Below are 12972 nucleotides of genomic sequence, written 5' to 3' on the forward strand. Positions count from 1 at the left end.
GCCATGTGCTGTGGGCTCAGGTGTATTTGGCTCAAGACTTCTAAACTTGGAGAAGAGGAATTTTGCTTTTCCTGCACATATTGGAATGTGTTTTTACATAGCTGGTATTTAAAAAACATAACTGAAGAATGACATTATTTTTTTATTTCTTATGTGGAAGCTATACTGGTCAGCATAAGAAAATACTTAAGATCTTCAAAGGAATGCTGTAGAAGCTTGGAAAGCATTTGGTTTGGCTTGAAGCAAGTTTGGCTAGCGAAGTGACAGGCACACAGGAAAGAACAACAGGTGAAAAAATGTGGAGTTTCTTTCATCTTTCAAAGGATTTTTTTGATGAACTGAAGCAGCCATGAAAATAAGCACTGGCCTTCGTGCCCAGTGGCCTACAAATACATAGAGTGGGCCAAATCGGAATTAGGCAGGGGCCTAACGAAGATCAGGCAATGAGCCTAGGCCTAATTAAAAATGTGCTGTCTCCCCCCACTTAAGAAAAAATTCCCTTTGGCTCATTTTTTAACAAAAAATCTGGTTTTGTGTTAGACGTATTTGCCTTCCTTGACTCCGAGAGAGTTAGTCATGACCAGCAAAGGCAGACAGTGGCATTAGTTATTCAGCAGAACCAATGAAAATTTTAGTTGGCTAAATAGATTTTCTTGCTAGCCTATTTCTTTTTAAAACTGCATATAAAAATGATAATTTTTAAATAATTCTCTTTCAGAACTAAAGTAAAGAATATCTCTGAAGTGGTGGAATGCCAGTCAGAGACAGAAGTTTTTATTTTATTTGGGAAAAATATTGCATTTGATTGTAGTGATGTTGTAAACCGTTTTTAAAGATGCTGAATGAGCTTTCGCAGTTTCCCAGACTGGTTTAAAGGAGTCTTTGGGATCTGAGTCATGAATAGTTTTCTGATTAAGATCACAAGATAGATGTCTCCATAGAGTTCTGCAAATCTTTAAAACACATTTGAGTAATGTGAAATTGACACAGGACTAGAACGTTTTCTCCAATGTCCTAGTTTATGGAGTGGGTACAGAGGACCTGGGACTGGATCACAGACTCCTAGTCCCTTAATTGGGGGACTTTTCTTGCCAGGACCTCCCATAAAGAAGTCGCTGCTTAGTTTATCATTTGATTACAAATAAAACTTTCATGTAACTTAGGGAGATAACATAATTTATTACAGCACATTTATGAAGTCCTAGGAGATGCCTGAATTATAATCATTGGTGAGTCTGTTATGTGTTTTCCTCTAAAGCCTCTGCTTAGGGAGCAACGTTTGAAGTCAACGACAATGCCAGACTTGGAACAATTCGAGAGGCATGTGTTTGGGGAGCAGCGTGGATGAGAATCAGATCTGCAGACGGTAGAACATTACATGTATGTTTGTAAAATGACAACAAGGCAGTTGAATCCGGTGACAGTTCACTTCTTTTTAAGAGAAATATAAATGGCAGGTTTGCCCTCATGGGTCAGCTACCATCAAAGGATAGTCATAAACAACAACAAACCCTCCAGATTCCAAGAAGGCTGGTACCCTGTTTTCCTTTTGAAATGCTTAATGAAAAGCTGCACAAAAAATTTCTGTGGACTTGAGAATTTTGGAATAAGCAAGAGGCAGGAACAGAAGCCCACGTGCTCTGTCTTTACTGGCTTTAATTGTTTTGGTTTTAAGCTTAGCAGCAAAATGTTCTTGCCAAATGAATGTCCGTGTGCATGGGGATGTTTTCTGCTTTGCTTCATTCAGGCGTTTGAAGGAAGGCCCTGGTTTGTATCAGTCAGACATCATTTTAGTGTAAGAGAAAACATGCCCCTTGAAATAATTAAGGGATCACAACATATCATTAGAGTGAAGAATGGGTTGCAGTATCTATGTAGAATAGGGTTTTTAGGAATTAATTACTGCATAGGTCACAAAATACTTCACTGTTTTCTAACAATTAGAAACTACAGTTCGACAATTAGACGGTGAAAAATTGGTCAGCGCAATATATTTATCCTTTATCATTTTAGGAAGGGGTCAGCAAACATTTTTTGTAAAGAGCCAGATAGTAAATATTTCGGGCGTTGTGCCTTTGTAACATGAAAGCAGCCACAGACAATAAGGAAATGAATGAGCATGTCTGTGTCCCAATAAAATATTATGTGTCTTGCGTTATATTTGATATAATTTTAACATGTCTCAATACTTTACTCTTTTGATTTTTTTTAACCATTAAAAAATGCAAAAACCATTTTTAGCTCTGGTTGTATAAGAACAGGCAACAAGCCCAATTTGGCCTAAACTCTGTAGTTTGCTGACTCCTGGCTTAGAGGAGAAGACCCTGTTATTATTTACACAAAAATGTCTGAGCATTATTTTAAAGAGTAATGTATTTCTTAACTTATAATTATTTTATAATTTTGTTCCAATGATTATTGTTTTTAGAACACATTGTTTGGGCTGTTTGAGGACTGAAGTTCAAGGGCTAGCTGAGTGGCACCAGGTTTGACGAATTAAATTCTGACTGTGTTCTCTTAGTTATGTTCCAATTCTGTTCATCAGTGAAAGGGACTTGTGTCATTGCCTCGCTGTGGCAGTGAATGAATCTGTATAATTTCACAAAAGACCAACTGCGTGGGTTCTTTCTCTGCCCGAAGACTTGAGTGTTGAGCTCCTCTTTATAAAAGTTTCCATGACAATCTGGCTTGAGAGAATGACAGGTTTGCCCTCATGGGGAATTTCTCATTAAGGAAGCTTTTCTTTTACCAGGAAGCTTTATGGGGTCTTAATTGTGGGTCAAACAGAAAGGACCAAATAGGACCCTTTCATAAACCATACCTTACAGCCACCCTGGCCTGAAAGAGAGCTTGTTTTCTCCTGTGTGTGGTGATGGGGTGATGTTCAGAAGCTGAGAGGTTAGAGAGGACCACCATGCTGTCCTGGGGTGCTTGCTTCCTAGTGGTAACCAAGAGACCCAGACACAAGCATGTGCTAAGCCAAGAATTATAGGGCCCTCGCTTTCTCTATTGAAAGGCAGTATGTGAAGTGGAGAAGCAAGAGGGTTATGAGCTCGACTATCTGAGTCCTTATCCTGGCTCAGTCATTTTACTAGTTGTGTGACTCTCACCTCCCTGTGCCTCAGTTTCCTCCTCTAAAAAAGGGGCATGAAAATTTCCTTTAACCTTTTACTTCTTGTTCATTATCTCTCCTTTATTCTACTGACCTGTACCTTTCAGCTACCTCAGCTAACCTGTCCTAATGCCTAAGCTGGATCTTGGCCTTTATTCTCTTCCTACCCACTGTACTTGGTTGTAAACTCAGTGATCTTCTGGGCCTCCACTGAGAAACACTTGGCTCATCTACGAGAGGGAAGCATAGTTCAGCAAGTGTAACCTAATACATCACCATATCTGGATTTGGTTGGAAATCTATGTTCTTAGGGCAGGTTTATAGTAAGCTGCTCACTGCTTGCCTCAAGTTGGGAAGTTGAAGGGATAGAGCCCAATGGGGAAAACTGGTAGTGTTCTGAACACGGGCGTTATGTCTCATCATTCTTTAATAGGATCTCCAGAGACCTAGTAGAATGTCTGTGTTCTAAGGACTCTCATTAAATACATGGTGTTCTACTATATATATAGAGAGAGGGTTTGGGTTCCCTTTTCTGTCAACTGCTTTCTGGGTTCGAGGGAGAAGAAGACTTCACTGTTGCAGTGCACTATTTTAAATCTGGCTTTAAATCTGGTAACTGGCTTCAGCTTTGTTACCTTTCCCCTTGGGCCTGTTCTGCCTGTTCTCTGGAGCAGGGCAAGTATGGACAGTTGTTGAAAGAAGCTTTTATTTTGGTTCATTACTATCCTGGATTTGTCTATTCCTGTTTTTTTTTTTTTTTTGTAAATAAAATTGACATGCTCTTTCTTCGGACTCCTCAATATACAGAAAGCAGAATTTATTTTCTAGAGAGGATGCATTATGCAAGTTACGGATCAAAGCAATTCTGAAACGTTTTACTATGCTTGCTTTAGGAAAGACCATGTTGCATGGGTTTCGTTTGCTCTTTTGGTTGACGCTAAAAATGCATTTCTTGGTTCTATAAGAAAAAAGTGTTCACATTAAATACCTGCTTACTCCTTAAAAAACACAACATAGGCCTAGTCCTCTCCAACCACCCCGCATTCCTTGACTCCCTAGGTATCTCATTCATATGAGACACTCTCCTTGACTTCAAAGGGTACTTTGTATATTCAAGAAATACCCAGGGAGTAGCAGGGAATGAGACTGTGCCCCAAACACAATTTTATTTGATTGAAATCATTCATCTGAATGACATTCACTATTGTGTTAATCACGTTTGCTCTAAACTCATGTAGAGTTTATATTCATTTATTGATGTGTCTTCTGTAAGTGTACAAGGTTTCTACTATGTGTAAGGGGTAAAACCAGGCCACATATTTGGACAAAAAGGCATACAAATGCCTGTTCCTGTCATTCATTTAAAAGATGAAATATTCTCTGCAATATTTTTAGTGTAAATTTTCTGGAGTGCTACAGTGGTGTTCATGATGATTCTGTTTATTTTTTGTAAGGAAAAGAGAAAGAAGAAAAGTAGCATTTTTAGTGCTTACTACATGCTAGGCATTGTGCATACATGACTTCATTGAACCTTTGCATTAACCCTTCAGCATAAGTACTATTATTCCCTCATTATTACTGAGAAAGCTGAGATTTGGGCACTGGGTCATGTTCTTAAAGCTACACAGCTGGTAGGTTGTAGAAAGCTAGCCTTCATAACCAGCTTTGTTCACTAACCCAAACTGCCTCCCTTTAGTCAGAGATGGTCTTCGTTAACCACCTGGCAGAAAATGTTTGCTTGGGACATAGAAAAGTGTCCTCCAAATGTATTTAACTTCAAATTGTTTCAGAAATAGGTGGAAAAATATGTTGCTTTCCAAGGAAAAAAAAAGTATAATTACATGATTAAAGTACAATTCTATGTGTAAAATAAACTGTATATATAGGTCTATACTCAGAGAATTAGACATTTAAAAAGATTATTCCACAAAATGAATCAACTCCACAGTCTTTGTTAGAGTATGATATAATTTAATAAGTACAATATAGACTGAAAAAATGAACAGCTGCCTGTTTGGTTCTAAGTATAACAGCGATGATCATACTTTAGAATATTTTTTTAATTATAGAAAAATTGCCAACAAAGGAATAAGAACTCAGAGTTTCTTGCAAATGCTTAAGAGCAACCATAAGGTCTTGCTGCAAAGCAGATACAAAACAGTCCTCATTTTTGTGCCAGAATTTCTTTTTGGCTCAGATGACCAGATCTACAGAAGAGAAAACAAGGAGATTTGCTATTCTAAAATGGTTTCCTGATATACTTAGGGGAAAAGTTGTAAAAGACATATGAATTCTTCTAAAATAGGTTATCTGTGGGTTATCTATCTTATTACTGCACAAAATTCTTTTACTTTTCTCAGTCTTGGTTTCTATTTTTGTCTGCAAATGGTAACAACTTCTTTATCTAGGTTTTTGAGAAGGTCAAATGATATGTAAAAGTACTTTGAGATGGTTCAAGTGTTATTCATATGGAATAGTAGTATCATGCAGACAATATTTTTTCAAGATTCTCCAATATATTTCCCCCTGTAGTAATATAGTTTCTCCCTCTATCACTTCCCTCCATTGTCACCCCAGCAAAGAACAGGGAGAATGTCACCTAGGGGACAGGGTAAATAAGAAAGGGAGACACAACTTGTCAGTCAAAAGGAAGTTGAAACCACTTCACATCTAGGAGGCAGAGTAAGATAAGAGGAAGGAAGGAAGGAAGGAAGGAAGGAAGGAAGGAAGGAAGGAAGGAAGGAAGGGAATATGGAAGGAAAAGAGAGAGAGGGAGAAGGGCAAGAACTCAGCACTGTGTACTGACTTCATGCATGAAAACTCCCATAAGGTGAGTAGAAATATCCAGAAAAGATTTAGGAGAATCTAGAATTTCCCTCTCTCTTGAGAGAATGAAAGCCTATAAAAGAAGTCATGGGGTCAGCATGACCTTCCATGATATACAAAGAGTAGAGCAGGATTGTGAGGGAAGAATCTACATAGATGGTCCTGAGAGAGCATTTCTAGTTGTCCAGGGCCTGTGAAAAGTAGGTGCAGGATCCAGAAGTCCTCATGAACCAAAGGGAGGAGGGTCAAACATTTGAAAGAACTGGTAAACTAGAATAGGTCCAAACTACTCTACCATTCAGTAGAGAGGTGAACATCAGAAAGTCAGATAATACCAACTATTGGTGAGGGAGTTGGGAAACTCTCTCACGTTGTTAGTGGAAGTCTAACCTGGTACAACTATTCTGCGGAGTTATCTGGCAGTGTTTAGAGAAATCTGGTCATATACCAGATTCCCAATCCTGTGTATATCCTGCAGAGCCACCCTCACACAGGACTATAAGGGACAATGTGTGAGTATATACATTGATGTTCTATTTGGGAAGGCAGAAAGTAGGAAGCAGTTGAGATGTCCATTCCTTGGGGAATAAATTAGTCAATTGTGAGACATACATATGTAGGGAAATTTTATGTACCACTTATGTACCAATTATCTAGATGCACATAAAGCAACATAGATAGATCTTAAAAATGTATGTTGAATGAAAATAATTTTTTTTTTTTTTACCCTCACCCGAGGACATTTTTCCATTTTTTTGTTCAGATAGAGTAGGAAGGAGAAAGAGGGAGAGAGAAAGAGAAACATCGATGTGAAAGGGACACATCGAGTGATTGCCACTTGCACGACCCAACCAGGGCCGGAGAAAAACTGCAACCGAGGCACATGCCCTTAGCAGGAACCGAACCCGGGTCCTTCCAGACCGCAGGCCAATGCTCTAACTGCTGAGCCAAACCAGCCAGGGTAAAAAGAAATGTTTTATAGCACAATTACATGTATATAAATTAAACACATACAACAACACAAAAAACTATATATTTCTCAAAGATACAAACATACCTAAATACATTTTATGTTTTATAAACATTAGTGTGGATACGTCTAACAAAGAGGTGAATGGAAGTTAGGATGAGACATTAAGGAGAAAACAATAAAATTAATAAAATGTGAGGTTGGATGATGATGTAATATGAGTAAGAGATGATTAACTCAACTCTGAATCTTAGGTTAAAAAGAAGCTGCAGTTTGTATTTTTGAATCATGCTGAATACTTATGGTAGTGGTATATTATGATGAGTATTTTCAGGAGAGGTGGTCCTGCAGGGAGTGAACAGCCTCTATAAGTAAGTTACTCATCCGTATCATAAAAAAAGATGATATTAGGACCAGGATGGAATTTAGAAAATTGCTTGTTATTTAGTTCTCTGATGCTCTGGAAGATGAAACATTTACCCCTTGAGATTAATTTTTCACTGACTGATCAAACTCAATGTACTGTTTATGTTCTCTGTAACAGGAATTTTAAAGTACATACATTTTTTAAGCAAGAGTCTGTTATCCAAAAAGATACATTACTTTCATCTGAAGTAATTTGAAGTTCAACCGGGTGAAATGCTGCTACTATTTAAGCTCCTTATTTATAAAATATGGATCCAGTTAATCAGATTTGTAGTGTGAAGTCGGAACTCTCCCTGATGTCTAGAGAAGGCAGTCTAATGTTCTTGAAATATTATCCTCTATGGTCTTCATTATTCACTAGCTGCATGTCGGCTATCACTTGACCTTTCTAGATCTCGGTTTCCTCATCTGGAAAATGATTGAACTAGTTCATCGCTCTCTGAAAGTGAGTATGATTTCACAATAACAAAACCTAAAAAAATGATTATAATTCTACTGAATGCAAAGTCATCCCTGCTGCATTATTAATAGCCTATCTGGGGTTGCCTTAGGGCCAGGAGAAGTTGACAAGTACTAATTTTAAAGTTAGGGATGAGTCAAATTTTAAATCTATACTGTCATCTTTGAGTCATCCAGTGTTTTTCAGAATCGGGTATTTCTAAAATTTCAGTGAATTATTTTTAAGAATAGAAATATATGTTGGTGCCCCAGTATAATTCCATTATCAGAGTCCATGATTCTAAATGGTTTTAGAAGTAAAATTATTACTACAAGTTTCTTTGGGTGCTTCCAGTATAAAGTAACTTGGATGGTGTGCAAGATGGTCCTGCAATATAATAATAATAATAAAATAGTTTATAATATTTACACAGATACTGTGCTAAGTACTTTCCAAATATTAATTCAGTTCATTTTCACAACTCTGTCACATAGGTACTATTATTATGCCTTTTATGGTGGAAGAAAATGAGGCACAGAGAAGTTAAATAAATTGCTTAGTTTCCCAGCTAAAAAGTGGGAGAGGTGGGAACCCAGACTCTTTAGCTCAAGAGTCCATGCTTTTAACTAGCAGGCTTACGATCTCTCCAATATACAGTATAGTAGAGTTCCAGTTTACATCAAATTTTGATCTTATACTAGAGATTTTTCTAGACTGTATGTTTTGAATAATGTTTCTATTACTCCATCATTAGTCAATTTTTGGAGCAAGATAATCAGAAAAAACCCATTTGCTTGGCTCCTGTACTCGGATTCTTCCTTCGACTCTGCCGCTTACAACAACAGTGTACCTGACATTTATTCAGTTCTCCTCTGTACCACACTAAGTACTTTGTGTTTATTAGCTAGTTTATTCTGCGTGACCCATACGAGGTTTGCATGATGACTAGCCCCATCTTACTGATGAGCAAGCTGGAGCTTACAGGGTTATGTAGTTTGCTGTGGTCATTTATCTAGTGAGCATCCAAAGGAGCAGCCTCTGGTACCAGTGCTAAGCCCCTGGCAAAATTGCTTTTAAGGATGCTTGACATTCATGGACTTGGGTTAGTAGAATTTCAAACCAGGCTCAAAAATTTTGTGTCTCACTGGATTTGGCAAATCAAATATCTTGAACATATTAAGCAACAAAAGAAACCAATACACAGAAAACTGTATTTTTATTTCTTTTCCCAGAAACTATTTAAAATCAGCCATTGTTATTTTCAATTTTTTTTTATCCTCACCCGAGGACATTCTTCCAATTTTTTGTTCAGATAGAGTGGGAAGGAGAGAGAGGAAGAGAGAGAGAGAAACATCGATGTGAAAGGGACACATCGGGTGGCTGCCTCCTGCAGGGCCCAACCAGGGCCAGGAACAAACTGCAACTGAAGTACGTGCCCTTAGCGGGAATTGAACCCAGGTCTCTCTGGACCGCAGGCTGATGCTCTAACTGCTGAGCCCAACCGGCCAGGGCTAAAGCATTGTTATTATTTATACTATGAAGAATTTCCTTTCAGTAATAAAGCATTTTCTAAAATAGTAAAAAAAATTTTTCAAGTGATAGTATTTTAGGGGAGGAATTATTGTCTTAAACCAGATAAAGTTTTGCTGGTATTCACATCTTAAAAAAAAAAAATCTTTCAAAAGTTGGCCTTGAATTTTTAAAGCCCTCGAAGCAAACGTTCTTAGCAGGAGAGAGATTGAGGTAGAAAAGAGGTCATGATGAATTGCCTGGGAACGTTTCCTCACCCTTGAAAAGAGATGGAAGAGTGGGGTGAGGAAGTGGGGTGGTGTGACCTTGTGATCCTAGATGTCTTGTTTATATTTCCTTGTCATGAATCTTCCTGCTAAAAGTAAAGTGTGGGTAAAGTGGCTTAAGTCTGCCAGAGAGGCCCTTGGCCCTGGTCCAAACCTTACTGAAATATTATCAGAAATACATTCTTTACCATGCATAGCACTTGCACACTCTTCTAATGAGGTCCACACGTGGTAGCCAATTAGGCAGGAGCATCCAGAGCCCGGGGCAGGGAAGAGCATGCCCTCTTGCTATCTGTCATGTAAGGGTTATCCACCGAATGTGGTGTTGTGTGGCATGTCCAGGGGCCTGATGCCAGTGTTGTTTTGTGGGACAGTAATAAGTAACATTATGTATTTGTGAGCCTCAAAAAAAGAACAATGAGCTTTTAGGGTTCTTATTTGAGAAAAAAGGGAGATTTAAAGCTCATTTCATTTTGGGACCAAGCTATAATTGATTTCAAATTAAGTATCTAAATTACTTAAAAATATCCTCCCTACCCTATGGCACTTCAGGGTAAGGTACTTTGAGTCACTTTCCACCTGGGTTCCTTCCTTCTGGAGGGCCAGACCTTCCAGGAGGGCACAGTACCCAAGGGGTTACATTTTACTTCTTGTCATTTAAACCCCGGCACGGGTGGAGGTAGGCAGCCCCCGTTGGAGCTGAGACCTGTCACTAGATTCCTTCTGATTCACAGAGTTCCATGAAATCCAGAGGGGCTCCCCGAAGTAATAGACGTTTATTTGCTATTCTCTGATAGTGAAAATTCCTTTATTATCCCCAGCGGTTTTTTGGTTTAATTGGGAAGAAGCGTGGAGCTCAGCCACGATGGATCAATTTATATTCTTTCTTCTTGGTCACAACTTAGCACTTCACTTATATTGTCCTCTATCTTTTTCTTTACTCTCATCTGTAAGTGGTCTCATTCCTTTTTTGTTGTTGTTGTTCATCCTCATCCAAAGATATATATTTTTTAAATCTTTATTGTTGAATGTATTACAGATGTTCCTCATTTTTCCACCAATGATCCCCCTCCTCCCCCCTCCCAACTTTTCCCACACGATTTTCTATGTCCATTGGTTATGCATATAAGTTCTTTGGTTTATTTCTTCCCACCCCCCAACCCCTTTCCCTTTGAGGTTTGTCAGTCTAGCAATGAATTTGTACTTCTTAATCCCCTCACCTTTTTCATCCATTCCCCCAACTCCCCTCCCATCTGGCAACCAACAAAATGTACTCTGTATCTATGAGAATGTTTCTGTTCTACCTGTTCATTTTGTTTGTAGATTCCATTGTCGATAGATGTGTATTCACTGCCATTTTGTTTGTTCATATATTTTATCTTTTTCTTCAAGAAGACCCTTCATCATTTCATATAATAACGGTTTGGTGGTGATGAACTCCTTTAACTTTTTCTTGTCTGGGAAACTCTTTATATGGCCATCGATTCTAAATGACAGCTTTGCAGGATAGAGTAATCTTGGTTGTAGGTTCTTGCTTTTCATCACTCTGAATATTTCTTGTCACTCCCTTCTGGCCTGCAAAGTTTCTTTTGAGAAATCAGCTGACAGCCTTATGGGAACTCCCTTGTAGGTAACTAACTGCTTTTCTCTTGCTGCTTTTAAGATTCTCTCTCTGTCTTGAACCTTTTGCATTTTGATGATGATGTGTCTTGGTGTGGGCCTCTTGGGGTTCATCTTGTTTGGGACTCTCTGTGCTTCCTGGACTTGTATGTCTGTTTTCTTCACCAAGTTAGGAAAGTTTTCTGCTATTATTGTTTCAAACAGGTTTTCAATTTCTTGTTCTCTCTCTTCTCCTTCTGGCACCCCTAAGATGTGAATGTTGGCACGCTTGAAGTTGTCCCAGAGGCTCCTTACACTATCCTTATTTCTTTAGATTCTTTTTTCTTTTTGCTGTTCTGATTGCGTGTTTTTGCTTCCTTATATTCCAAATCAATGGTTTGCTTCTTGGATTTGCATACTCTACTATCAAATCTGTGTAAATTATTCTTTATTTCAATTAATGCCTCCTTCATTTCTGACTGTGCATCCTTCATTTCTGACTAGTCCTTTATTATGCTCTTGAGGCCCTCACGAAGTTCACTGAGCATCCTTATAAGCAGTATTTTGAACTCAGCGTCTGTTAGGTTGCTTATCTCCATTTTGCTTAATTCTTTTCTTGGGTTTTTGTTCTGTTCTTTCATTTGGGACCTGTTTTTTTTTTATCCTCACCCGAGGACATTTTTCCATTTTTTGTTCAGGTAGAGTGGGAGGGAGAGAGAGGAACAGAGAGAGAGAGAGAGAAACATCGATGTGAAAGGAACACATCGAGTGGTTGCCACCCGCACAACCGACCAGGGCCGGGGACAAACTGCAACCGAGGTACGGGCCCTTAGCGGGAACCGAACCCGGGTCTCTCAGGACCGCAGGCCGATGCTCTAACCGCTGAGCCAACCCGGCCAGGGCAGGGGACCTGTTTTTTTTGTCTCCTCATTTTGGCTGCCTCCCTGTGTTTGTTTCTGTGTATTACTTAATGAGAGGTATGGGGCTGTCTGAGACCAGATGCTGCTTGTTTGAAAGAATTTAGGAAAACCTGAAGCAGGATCCAAGACAGGCCAATCCTATGGTAAAGGAAGTGGCAACAGCTTGGGTGGGCCTGAAAGTTGGGTGGGGCGGGGCCTCAGGGAATCACCAGGGCGGGCCTACCAGTGTGAGCCAGGTTGCTGGAGTCCCAGATATGGCTTCTGTCTGACGCCCTAGGGAAGGGCTCACCAAAGGAACAAAGGCCTCTGACAGCACCTTTGTCCTGGAAAAAGCCCCGTCTCCAGCCCTTGTTCCAGTGCCAAACAGCTCAGTTCTCTCCTGTATGTCTCTGGTGCCCCTCGAGCTGCCTCCCCTCCAAGCTTAGAGGGAGTAAGTCCAACAAATTCGTGCGCAGGCCCTTTAAGGAGCTGCCTGGGGCTCCAGCTGCTTCAGCCCCCCTGAGCCTCAGTTCCCGCTGGTTTTTCCAGCCAGAAGTTATGGGGATTCTCTTCCTGGCACTGGAACCCCGAGCAGGGCGTCTGGTGTGGGACGGGGACCCTGCAGCCCTCAGGGAGGACCTTCCCAGCTGAGGTGTCCTCCTGATTTTTATCTGCCACATGTGGGTGTGGGACCAGCCTGTCTCGCCACTGGCCCTCCTACCAGTCTGGATGTGGCTGCTGCTTTAATTCCGTAGTTGTAGGACTTCCATTCAGCTGGATTTCAGGTGGTTTTGAATGATGGTTTTCTGTAGTTTAGTTGTAACTCTGATGTGGTTGTGGGAGGACGCGATACCGCGTTTACCTACCCGCCATCTTGACTGGAAGTCCCAAAGATATTTTTTTAA

The 12972-nt window shown here is 39.8% G+C and overlaps 1 long non-coding RNA gene across 2 annotated transcripts in view; it reads left to right on the forward strand.

Annotated features, from left to right (window-relative positions):
* LOC118620121 overlaps positions 1–12972 on the forward strand; it is a 52497-nt gene that overhangs the window by 18915 nt on the left and 20610 nt on the right. Inside the window, exons 3-4 of one of the 2 annotated variants that reach the window (XR_004957373.1) lie at positions 1259–1380; positions 2429–2486. This is a non-coding gene — a long non-coding RNA (uncharacterized LOC118620121). Of the gene's footprint in view, positions 1–1258; positions 1381–2428; positions 2487–12972 lie in introns of those variants that run through there. The other variant, XR_004957372.1, reaches the window with a different exon arrangement.

This window comes from Molossus molossus, unplaced genomic scaffold (assembly GCF_014108415.1).
Source record: "Molossus molossus isolate mMolMol1 unplaced genomic scaffold, mMolMol1.p scaffold_m16_p_7, whole genome shotgun sequence".
NCBI classification, from domain to species: domain Eukaryota; kingdom Metazoa; phylum Chordata; class Mammalia; order Chiroptera; family Molossidae; genus Molossus; species Molossus molossus.